Source organism: Myotis myotis, unplaced genomic scaffold (assembly GCF_014108235.1).
Source record: "Myotis myotis isolate mMyoMyo1 unplaced genomic scaffold, mMyoMyo1.p scaffold_m19_p_4, whole genome shotgun sequence".
Taxonomy (NCBI): Eukaryota; Metazoa; Chordata; class Mammalia; order Chiroptera; family Vespertilionidae; genus Myotis; species Myotis myotis.
The window spans coordinates 81,166,099-81,178,687 of NW_023416346.1; positions in this window are offsets into that span (position 1 = coordinate 81,166,099).

Here is a 12,589-nt window from a genome sequence, read left to right on the forward strand (position 1 = left end):
TACCCTTTCTGATTAGTGTTTCTTGCCAGCACTTGTCATTTGTTAATTTGTTGATGCTAGTCATTCTGACAGGTGTGAGGTGGTACCTCATTGTTGTTTTGATTTGCATCTCTCGGATGATTAGTGACTTTGAACATGTTTTCATATGTCTCTTGGCTTTCTGAATGTCCTCTTTCGAAAAGTATCTGTTTAGATCCTTTGACCATTTTTGATTGGAACATTTATCTTCCTTTTGTTAAGTTGTATGAGTTCCCTGTAAATGTTGGAGATTAAACCCTTATTGGAGATAACCTTGGCAAATATTTTCTCCCAGGCAGTGGGTCCTCTTGTTTTGTTGATAGTTTCATTTGCTGTGCAGAAGCTTTTTATTTTGATGTAGTCCCATTTGTTTATTTTCTCTTCCCTTTCCATTGCCCTAGGAACTGTCTTGGTGAAGATACTGCTTTGGCATATGTCTGAGATTTTGCTGCCTGTGGGTTCCTCTAAGATTTTTATGGTTTCCCGTCTTATGTTTAAGTCCTTTATCCATTTTGAGTTTATTTTTGTGTATGGTGTAATTTGGTGGTCTAGTTTCATTTTTTTAACTTATATCTGTCCAATTTTCCCAACACCATTTATTGAAGAGACTGTCTTGACTCCATTGTATGCTCTTGCCTCCTTTGTCAAATATTAATTGAGCATTGGGGTTTCGGTTGATTTCTGGGTTCTCTATTCTATTCCATTTGTCTATATGTCTGTTCTTGTGCCAGTAAAGCCCTCCATTTCTTATACCCCAGGTACAGAGTTACTCACCAGGGACTGAGTAGGCCATCCAGAGTCACAACTCCAGGGGTAAGCTCAGGAATTTTACTAGGCCAGGAGAGGCCTCCTCCCTCCTCAGCTTGCTTTACTTGTTTTCTTCTTCCAGTACCTGGCCCAGTCTCCCTTGGGGACCCTCAACCTTTACACATTTGACAGTCAGTCTGTTCTCCCATCTCTCCTCACACTAGTTGCTCCTTAAGGGCAGGTATTGTTTCTTATTTATTCATTTCTAGAACCCCAGTCATTAAATAAGCCTTCATTGAATTGCTAAACTATTCAATGAAAACTTATTGAATGAATGAATGAGTGAATTATCTAATACTAAAGGCCCGGTGCACAAAACTTTGTGCACTCAGGGGGGTCCCTCAGCCTGGCCTGTGCCCTCTCACAGTCTGGGACCCCTCGGGAGATGTCCACCTGCTGGCTTAGGTCCGCTCCCCGGGGGATTGGGCCTAAGCTGGCAGTCAGACATCCCTCTGGCAGCCCGGGATGTCCATTTTCCAGTGGGGAGCAGGCCTAAGCTGCAGCCAAACAACCTTAGCACTGCTGAGGAGGCAGGAGAGGCTCCCACCACCACCGCTGTGCTGGCAGTCGTCAGCTGGGCTTGTGGCTGAATAGCGCTCCCCCTGTGGGAGCGCATTGACCACCAGGGGGCAGCTCCTGCTTTGAGCATCTGCCCCCTGGTGGTCAGTGTGTGTCATAGTGACCAGTCATTCCCAGTCGTTCTGCTCTTAGGGTCAATTTGCATATTACCCTTTTATTATATAGGATAGAGGCCTGGTGCATGGGTAGGGGCCAGCTGGTTTGCCCTGAAGGGTTTCCCGGATCAGGGTGGGGTTCCCGCTGGGGTGCCTGTCCAGCCTGGGTGAGGGGCTGATGGCCGTTTTCAGGCTGGCCATGCCCCCCAGTGACCCAAGCTCCCAGACTCTCCTTTTTTTCTTTCCCCCCCCCCCGGGATTTATCTATCTTCTATAATTGAAACTTTGTAGCCTTGAGCGGAGCCCAGTGCCGCCAGGGCAGGTGGGAAGCTTGGCTTTCTCCATCACCGGGCACAACCCATGCCTCCTGCTCGCTCCAGCTCTGTGGCCGCTGCCATCTTTGTGATGGAGTGAGGGAGTGATGGTTACTTTGCATATTACTCTTTTATTAGGTAGGATGCTATGATAGAGATACTAAAGGATCAGAGAGACAAGTATTCATTTGGTCTAAAGAAGCAAGTCAGAACGTGTCACAGAGATGCCATTTAAGCTGGGTTTGGAAGATCAGGAAAGATTTCAGCAGGCAAAAAGAATTCTCAATCATGTATAATTAAATTTTGCTTCTCACATGGGTCACAAACTGGCAACCAGGAGGCTAAATATATTTTGCACATATTTTTGTTCTGGCCATTTCAGAGAGGACTGATCAGTGTTTTTAAAAGTAATATGAGGAGAGAGTCATGTTTGTTCACATCAGGAGTTGTCCTTCCTTTGACCAACTCTCACCTTTCTGTTAACTGCCAGGGACGGGGTGGGGAGTGTAGCCCTGCATGCATGAGTTTGCTTCCCCTGGTCAGGGGCCTCCATTGCCTACTTACTGGCCACAATATTTTGCTCACTAATAGAAGAACAACCTCGGCTCATTCAGGCAGAACCCCCATGCCATGTAAACTAAATGGCCATGCCATGTCTAGGCAGCGGGTTAGTAGCCATTGGGATAAAGACCCAAATGTCTGTCAACAACAGGACCATAATCTCCACCTCAAACCCTCCAAGGTGTGCAAGAGCTCTCCTCACAATGGTAGCAGGGGATGCAGGGCTGCAAAGTCTGCAGGAAGCAACTGCAGAACCCAGGCCAGGGCTTGGCTTGCCCTGAACCCCAATTACTCAAAAGATAGAGAACATTAACCCCTGTCTCAGCAGGAGATTGCATTCCATCATGATTCCTTACTGTGTGATAATAACCAGGCTTTTAGCTAAGCATGAGGCACAGTATGGGTCTGCAACCAAGGGCCCAGCCTTGTCTCCTCATCCTGCTATGCTTCTAGGGTACTGGGTGTGGCTAAGTGTGCCAAAAATGTCGCAACTCCATGCATACATTTCCATGGCTTCCAGCTGAAATGCTGCAGACCACTTAGAGAAGGCATGGAAGCCTTCCAACACCATCAAGTGTTGCCAGACACAGGCCCACTGGCTCTGTGGAAATTCAGGTGACAGCAATTCATTCTGTGCCCATCTAGCTGACACTGAGGCTCTCTGGCCTTATCTCCCCTACTGGCTCCTGGCACTGTCAGAACATCCTGGTTTCAACCTACATGCAACAGATCCACACACGACAGCTACAGCTCGGTCCCCAGTCATGTCACAAACATGTGCATAACACACAGCACACCCACAGTCACACCACCCACCCCATCATGCTGTCACATGTGCACAGCCTTTGGTCCTGGCCACAGCCCAGCCCTGCGCAGCCAGCCTCTCCCGCCCCTCACAGCTGGCACTTCCACAGCAGGTGTACCCACTTCCCCTTGCAGACGCAACAGTTGTAAGTGTCTCACCTTATGCCTTGCTGATAAGAGCAGATTGCAGTCATACAAAGAAAACCAACAACACGAAAAATCTAAAACTGTTTCTCTAGGGCTTTGAAAAGTGTCCCATAAAGTTTCTTTAGAAAGTTTACCTTCTGCATTCTATTTGGCTTTGAGAAACAGCACTAAGGATTTGTCTCCCTGAGTTCATAAGCCACCAAGCAGGAAAAGACAAACAGGGAGGTAAAGTCACACAGAGTCAAGCCCTTTCACCCCAGGAAGCTCTCTAGGGTTGTTCCAGACACATGAAATGACTTAATGAGAAACACTATCTGTCTTTCCCCCTCTGCCTCCCTCATCCTCCCCATCCCCATCCCAGATACATACAACTGCTATATACTAGTGGATTCACCAGATGTTTCCTCTAACTGAATAGTTCCTCTACGCTCTTCACATTGAGATTGGAGGCAGCCAGATTATAGGTACCCCCAAGTCACTGCAGCCATTTGGCACCATGGGCCATCAGCGGTGCCACTTTACCCAGTGGTTGTGCCTAGTACATTCACTCACACCAGCACTCTGCCCCTTCTCGATACTTTTTGCCCAGATGCTGCCCTAATGTGTGGGGCTCAAATGCTGTCCCAGCTGGGCCAGTGCCTTCTAGGCGCTGTGTTCCTCTAGCATGTCCAGTGAGCAGGGCCTTGCCAGCCTTAGGTGGAGCAGATTTTCAGCTTATGTGGCCCTTGGGACTGACTAATGCAAAGGAGCCCAGAGGTGACAATGCCATCCCTGAAGTTCCCTTCACAACCCGCACATCTCTGAGAGTCTCTCTGTGGACAGGGTCACTGAGAGCCAGGCAGACAGTGAGAGCAATACACACTCCACATTCAGCACTTTGTTCTGGAAAGGACCCTGCCAGGCAACTTGGGTTAAATCATACTTGGTGCCTGCAACTAATGCCCCCTGTGTATGCCCAGCTGCCTGCCAATGGGCAGGTTGTGCTTGGTTCTTTGTAGACTATAAATGAACCCCACTTGCGCTGGGCTATGTGAAGACAATCACTTTCAATGGAGTAACATCTCCCTCTGCAGCTGACTGCCAAAGTCAGAAATACTAAGGGCACATACCACTGTGCGTTGGTGGCCTGTTTTGGGAGGGTAGAGCCAGTCAGGCCTGGCTACTGTATATTAGATGACATTGGGAACCACGTAAGCAAAGCATTTGCAATTTTCTTTTCAAAGCAGTTCAAACAGAGAATCTCTGCCTTGCCAGAGTTGAAAGGTGCATAAACACCACCTAATCCAAGGGTCACAAACGTAAATGCCTTTACGCACCAAGTAGCTAATGAAAATGAGAGAGGAGGGGAGGTATAAAATTTGGGAGAGGGGCAGGGAACTAGAGATCACATGCCTTACAACAAGGCATTTAAAATCATTTTAATATGCCAACCAACAAAGCATGTCTGCAGGCCCTTAGGGCCTAGTTGCTGTTAAGTTTAGGATTGCTGTTCGAGATGCAAAGTTCAAAGAAAAGGACTTATCCAAGGTCACCCAACCAGTGAGTGACAGAGGCCTCGACACAACTGTCTGACAAAATGAATCCTGTGATATCTTCATCCTGTTTGTTCCTTCATTCCTTCAGCAAAGAAGTCATGACCCCCATGATGTCCTAGACATCCTCCTGTGCTATCAGTGAACCAAACATGTTCTCTATCTTCTAGAACACCTCATTCCAGTAGGGAAGTGGCAAGAACTGGACCCTGAAATCAAAGTTGAGGGTAGAGTGCATGGGGCCTTCAATGCCAAACCAAGGCATTTGGATTTTACACTGTTAGCAGCAGAGAAATTTTGGGCAAGTCTGAGCCAGTCTCAGAAAGCTGTTCTATAGGAAGATCCATCCAGCAGTTGTGACAAGATGGATTGGGGCCAGTCCAGTGGGGTGGAAGGTATAATTGGAGGCACAGAGAGTGGCTGAAGAAATCAATAGCGTAGAACTGAGGTAATGAAGTTGGGGGTCACTAACAAGAGAGGGGAAAGGAAGAATGTGTAAAACACTGCAAATAAATAGGGTGCGGCTTGTAGAGTGCATGTGTATGTGCATGTGTGGGTGCATGCATGTGTGTGTCTGTCAGTGTACGGGCCTGAGGAGAAGTATATAGGTTGGCAAGAAGCAAAAAGAGGGAAAAATAAAAATGACTCCAATATGGGTGGATGGATTCAAGGTCAACTGAAAGGAAGAAACCAGGGGACTTGGATTAGGGGGAAGTGGGTTGATGGGGTTGTCCAAATATTTCTCTATGACAGCAACCTCAAGACCAATAGGAAGAATCTGGGATTGTCTGTTTTATGTTATTGTAGTCTCTCCTTCCTCAGAATGGAAAATTGAGTCAGGCCTCTTGACCTCTCAACTCTTCCATATGCCCAGAAGTGACCCCTGGGGAAATCCCACTCAGTGCTTGAATTAGTCCAACAATTTAGCAAGTACTAATCAAATAAATAACTAAAATACATTCTCCACCCCTGGCCTCTTTCTTTCCCCCACTCCAAAACAGCTCTGTGGGAAAGTAAATTTGGGAATTTCCCACATTTGTCTATGACCGCAATACCAGAGCAATGATCTGAGTCAGCTACAACCTTCAAAATATTGTATTTGCTTTTCATATCAAAGGCAGCATGATGGCTGGGAGAGCCTTAGTGATGCTGTAAGATAATTCACAGTGTCACCTCAGGGGTTACCTGGGACTTCTGTGCTGGCTTCCAAAGGCCTGGGCTGCCAGGAAGAGAGAGGCCTGCCAGGCCTGCCACCAGACCGTCAAGCTCATCTGGATGATCCACTCAGGGATGGTTCATTTGCCTCCTGTTCCCTCTCATCACCCTTTCCTTCTCCCTCTGGGAAGAGAATGCAGCATCAGTGAACAAGACAGAGCCAGTGTGGTGTTCCAAAAATAGATGAAGACTTCCAGTCCGAGCCTTGATCACAGAAAGGGGACTTGAACAGCTGCAGATAAAATTGAAGCTGAAGAATGCATGCATGGAGCTCTGGAAAAAGAATAGTGGCTTTGGAGTGGAGAGAGAGAGAGAGAGAGAGAGAGAGAGAGAGAGAGAGAGAGAGGAAGAGAGAGAGCTATTTATTATTCCACTTATTTATGCATTCATTGATTGAATCCTGTATGTGCCCTGACTGGGGATCACACCAGCAACCTTAGTGAATTGGGATGACGATCTAACCAGCTGAGCTGCCCAGCTAGGGCTGGAGTCCAACTTTTTTTTATTATCTAAAGTTTTACATATGTCTCCTTTTTCCCCAATTGAACCCCCCCCCCACCAACCATTCCCACCCCAGGCAAGCGCCCACCACCCCAGTGTCTGTGTCCATTGGTTATGCTAATATGCTAATATGTATGCATACAAGTGCTATAGTTGCTCTCTAACACCCCTCCCCTACCATTTGTTTCTAGATCAATCTATTCTTGTTCATTAAATTATGTTGATCATTATATCCCACATATGAGTGAGATCATGTGATATTTATCTTTCTCTGACTGGCTTATTTCGCTTAGCATAATGCTCTCCAGTTCCATCCACGTTGTTGCAAATGGTAAAAGTTCCTTCTTTTGTATAGAGGCGTAGTATTCCATTGTGTAGATGTGCCAGTTTTTTAATCCACTCATCTGCTGATGGGCACTTAGGTTGTTTCCAAATCTTAGCTATTGTAAATTGTGCTGCTATGAACATAGGGGTGCATATATCCTTTCTGAGTGGTGTTTCTGATTTCTTGGGATATTCCTAGAAGTTGGATTACTGGGTCAAATGGGAGTTCCATTTTTAACTTTTTGAGGAAACTCCATACTGTCTTCCACAGTGGCTGCACCAGTCTGTATGCCCACCAGCAGTGCACGAGGGTTCCTTTTTCTCTACATCCTCACCAGCACTTGACATTTGTTGATTTGTTTATGATAGCCATTCTGACAGGTGTGAGATGGTACCTCATTGTCGTTTCGATTTGCATCTCTCGGATGATTAGTGACTTTGAGCATGTTTTCATATGTCTCTGGGCCTTCTGAATGTCCTCTTTTGAAAAATGTCTATTTAGATCCTTTGACCATTTTTGATTGGATCGTTTATCTTCCTTTTGTTAAGTTGTATGAGTTTTCTGTAAATTTTGGAGATTAAGCCCTTATCTGAAATAGCATTGGCAAGTATGTTCTCCCATTCAGTGGGCTTTCTTGTTGTTTTGTTGATGGTTTGTTTTTTTTGTGTGTGTGTGTGTGTTTTCTGTGCAGAAGCTTTTTATTTTGATGTTGTCCCATTTGTTTATTTTCTCCTTAGTCTCCATTGCCTTAGACAGTGATGGCGAACCTTTTGAACTCGGCGTGTCAGCATTTTGAAAAACCCTAACTTAACTCTGGTGCCGTGTCACATATAGAAATTTTTTATATTTGCAACCATAGTAAAACAAAGACTTATATTTTTGATATTTATTTTATATATTTAAATGCCATATAACAAAGAAAAATCAACCAAAAAAATGAGTTCGCGTGTCACCTCTGACACACATATAGGTTCGCCATCACTGCTCTAGGAGTTGTGTCTATAAAGATATTGCTATGATATATGTCTGCTATTTTGCTGCCTATGCAGTCTTGTAGGACTTTTATTGTTTCCTATCTTACATTCAAGTCCTTTAGCCATTTTGAGTTTGTTTTTGTGTATGGTGTAAGTTGGTGATCTAGTTTAATTTTTTTGCATGCATCTGTCCAAATTTCTCAGCACCATTTATTAAAGAGACTGTTTTGACTCCACTGTATGCTCTTGCCTCCTTTGTCAAATATTATTTGAGAATAATAGCTTGGGTCAATTTCTGGGTTCTCTGTTCTATTCCATTGGTCTATATGTCTATTCTTGTGCCAGTACCAGGCAGTTTTGAGAACCGTGGCTTGGTTATATAGTTTGATATCTGGTAATGTGATCCTTCCAACTTTGTTCTTCTTTCTCAGGATTGCTGTGGCTATTCTGGGTCTTTTTTATTGCAGATGAACTTTTGGAGAGTTTGTTTTAGATCATTGAAATATGCCATTGGTATTTTAATGGGGATTGCATTGATTCTGTAGATTGCCTTGGGTAGTATGGACATTTTAATGATGTTGATTCCACCAATCCATGAACATGGTATGTTTTTCCATATGTTTAGTCTTCCTCTATCTCTTTTTTCAATGTCCTGAAGTTTTCTGAGTACAGGTCTTTTACATACTTAGTTAAGTTTATTCCTAGGTATCTTAATCTTTTTGGTGCAATATTAAATGGGATTTTTTTTTAGTTTCTCTTTCTGTGAGTTCATTATTGGTGTATAAAAAGGCCATAGATTTCTGGGTGTTAATTTTGTATCTTGCTACATTGCCAAATTCATTTATTAGGTCTAGTAGTTTTTTGATGAAGTCTTTGGGGTTTTCTATGTACAGTATCATGTCATTTGCGAATAAGGACAGTTTTAATTCTTCTTTTCCAATTTGGATGCCTTTTATTTCTTCTTCTTGTCTAATCTCTATGGCTAGCACTTCCAGTACTATATTGAACAGGAGTGGTGAAAGTGGGCATCCCTGTCTTGTTCCTGTTTTTAGAGGAAATGTTTTAGTTTTTTCCCATTGAGGATGATGTTGGCTGTAGGTTTGTCATATAAGGCTTTTATTATGTTGAGGTATGATAGCTCTATTCACACTTTGCTGAGAGTTTTTATCAAGAAAGGGTGTTGGATTTTGTCAAATGCTTTTTCTGCATTGGTTGATATGATTATGTGATTTTGGTCTGTTTGGTTATGTGATGTATCAAATTTGTAGATTTGCAGCTATTGTACCATCCTTGCAACCCTGGAATAAATCGCACTTGGTCATGGTGTATGATCTTTCTAATGTAATGCTGAATCCGATTTGCTAGAATTTTGTTTTTGAGGATTTTAGCATCTATGTTCATCAAGGAAATTGGCCTGTAGTTCTCTTTTTTTGTGGTGTCTTTATCTGGTTTTGGGATTAGGGTAATGCTGGCTTCATAGAAAGAGCTTGGAAGTGTGCATTCCCCCTGAATTTTTAGAAATAGTCTGAGGAGTATAGGTTTTAGTTCTTCTTTGAATGCTTGGTAGAGCTTTCCTGTAAAGCTGTCCAGACCAGGGCTTTTGTTTGCTGGGAGATTTTTGATTGCTGCTTCAATTTCTTCGGTAGTTATCGCCTATTCAGGTTTTTTTTATTCTTCCTGATTGAGTTTTGGTAGCTTGTATTTTTCTAAGAATATGTCCATTTCATCTAGGTTGTCCATTTTGTTGGAATAGAGTTGTTCATAGGATTTTTTTTCATAATCCTTTGTATTTCTGTGGCATCAGTTGTTACTTCACCTCTTTCATTTCTGATTTTGTTTATTTGGGTCCTCTCTCTTTGCTTCTTGCTGAGCCTGGCTAGAGGTTCATCAATCTTGTTTATCCTTTCAAAGAACCAGCTCTTGGCTTTGTTGATCTTTTGTATTGTTTTTTTGTTTGTTTGTGTTTTTTGTGTGTGTGGTATTTTTTTGGTCTTTATGTCATTTAGTTCCACTCTGATCTTTATTATTTCCTGCCTTCTGCTTACGCTGTGCTTTTCTTGTTGCTCTATTTCTAACTCTTCGAGTTGTATGGTTAGATAATTTATTACCATTGTTTTTTTGTTGTTGTTGTTTTGTTGTTGTTGTGTTTTTGATAGGCCTATGGAGCTATGAACTTCCCTCTCAAAACTGCTTTCACTGTGTTCCATAGATTTTGGATTGTTGTGTTTTCATTGTCATTTGTTGCCATGATTCCTTTTACTTCTTCTTTGATCTCTTTGGTAACCTTATCATTGTTTAGTAGCATGCTATTTAACCTCCAGGTGTTTGATTTTTTAAATTATTTTTATTGTAGTTGATTACTAGTTTTATACTTTCGTGATCTGAGAAGATTCTTGATATAATTTCTATCTTCTTGAATTTGAAGAGACTTTGTCTGTGTCCCAATATGTGGTCTATCTTTTAAAATGACCCATGTGCACTTGAGACGAATGTATATTCTGTGGCTTTGGGGTGAAATGTTCTGAAGATGTCAATTAAGTCCATCTGATCTAGTGATTCATTTAGGACTGATGTTTCTTTGCTGATTTTTTGTTTAGAGGATTTGTCCAGTGGTGTTAGTGGGGTATTAAAGCTCCCTACTATGACTGTATTGTCAATCTCTCCCTTGATATCCTCCAGAAGTTTTTTTTTATGTATTTGGGTGCTCCTGTATTGGGTGCATATATGTTTACCAGAGTTATATCTTCTTGTTGAATTGCTCCCTTTAGTATTATGAAGTGGCCTTCCTTATCTCTTGTTATGGACTTCACTTTGAGGTCTAATTTGTCAGATATAAGTATTGCTACCCCAGCTTTTTTTTTTTTTTTTCATTTCTATTCGCCTGAAAAACTTTTTTCCATCCCTTCACCATCAGTCTGTGTGAGTCCTTTTTTCTAAGGTGGGTTTCCTGTAGACAGCAGATATATGGGTCATGTTTTCTTATCCACTCACGTACCCTATGTCTTTTGATTAGGGCATTTAATCCATTTACATTTAAAGTGATTATTGATAGGTAATTGTTGCCATTTTTATTCTTATGCCTGTGTTCCTTCTTCCCTTCCTATTTCTTCTTTTTACAGCAGACCCTTTAGCATTTCTTGCATTGCTGATTTGGTGGTAATAAACTTCCTTAGTCCATTTTTGTCTGTGAATCTCCTGATTCCACCCTCAATTTTGATTGATAGCCTTGTTGGGTACAATACTCTTTGATTCTGATCCTTGCTTTGCATGACTGTATATTTCATTCCATTCCCTTCTGGCCTGATGTGTTTCTGTTGAGAAATCAGTCGCTAGTCTGATGGGGGATCATTTGTAGGTAACTTTCTGTCTCTCTCTAGCAGTGTTTAAGATTCTTACTTTGTCATTGTTGTTTGCCAATTTAATTATAATGTGTCTTGTTATTGGTCTTTTGAGGTTCATCTTGTTTGGGACTCTGTGAGCTTCTTGGACTTGTGTGAGTTTTTCCTTCCCTATATCAGGGAAGTTTTCTGTCATATTTCTTCAAACAGGTTTTCTATTCCTTGCTCAGTTTCCTCTCATTTTGGCACCTCTATTATGTGGATGTTGTTTCATTTCATGTTGTCCCAAAGTTCCCTTAGGCTCTCCTCCTGTTTTTTAAGTTTTTTTCCTAGCTGTTGCTCTTCTTGGGTATTTTTTTCTACCTTGTCTTCTAGCTCACTGATGCGGTCCTCCGGTTCTTCTAGTCTACTGTTGATGCTTTCTATTGAGCTCTTTATTGCAGTTATGTAAATTTTTTCATTTCTTTTTGGTTCTTCTTCATTTCCTCTTGGTTCTTACACATGTTGTTGAATTTTTTTTCCATTCTTTTTAGCCACCTTATGACCATTGCTCTGAATTCTTTCTCTAACATATTGCTTGCCTCCATTTTGGTTATTTCCTTTTCTGGTGATTCCTCCTTTTCTTTCATATGCAGGCTGTCTCTTTGTCTCCCCGTGATCACTCCTCACTGGATGTCTGGTTAGGTAGCTCTCTCTGTCCTTTCCCTAGGTGATATCTGTCCTTTCCGTCCACAGATTTCCTCACCAGACTTATTTAATTTGCCAATTCCAGGTGGATGTAATCGATTCAGCTGTTCCTTCTATCTGCTCTGCGAGAAGGTTCAGGGCTCGTCTGCGTATTCTCACTGCTTTGTCTCCTCCTGGACAGACTTTCTAGGCATCCATGATTGAAGAGGCTGGAGTCTTGGTGTTCCTTGGTTCACAGCTGAGGCAGATTGTCCCTGGGAGTTGTGGTTGTAGAGTCCCGGGAGGTACCTGAGGTCTCCCTGGTTGAATGTAAGGCTGAAATTCAGATCACTGCCACTCTCCTCTTCAAGATGGTGCTGTCTCTGTGGCACAGCCACCCACTCCAGGAGTGATTTCAGCAGCAGTAGAGGCTGCCTGGCCAGGGGATGCCCGTCTGGCAGTCTCCAACAATTCCTTGGACTATAGCTGTCCCTCACTGACAAATATAGACACTCCCCACACATACACGCACTCTCCTTTTGTTCTCTCACTCACACACTGTCTTGCAGCTTGCCATCCCATAGGCAGCCATCTTGGATCCCCTGGAGTCCAACTTTGATTCCAATCTCAGCTTGACCTTCTACCAGATGCATGGTCTGGTCATAGCTTTCTCATTTGTAAAATTGAAATTATGATACATCTCCTGTTCAGGG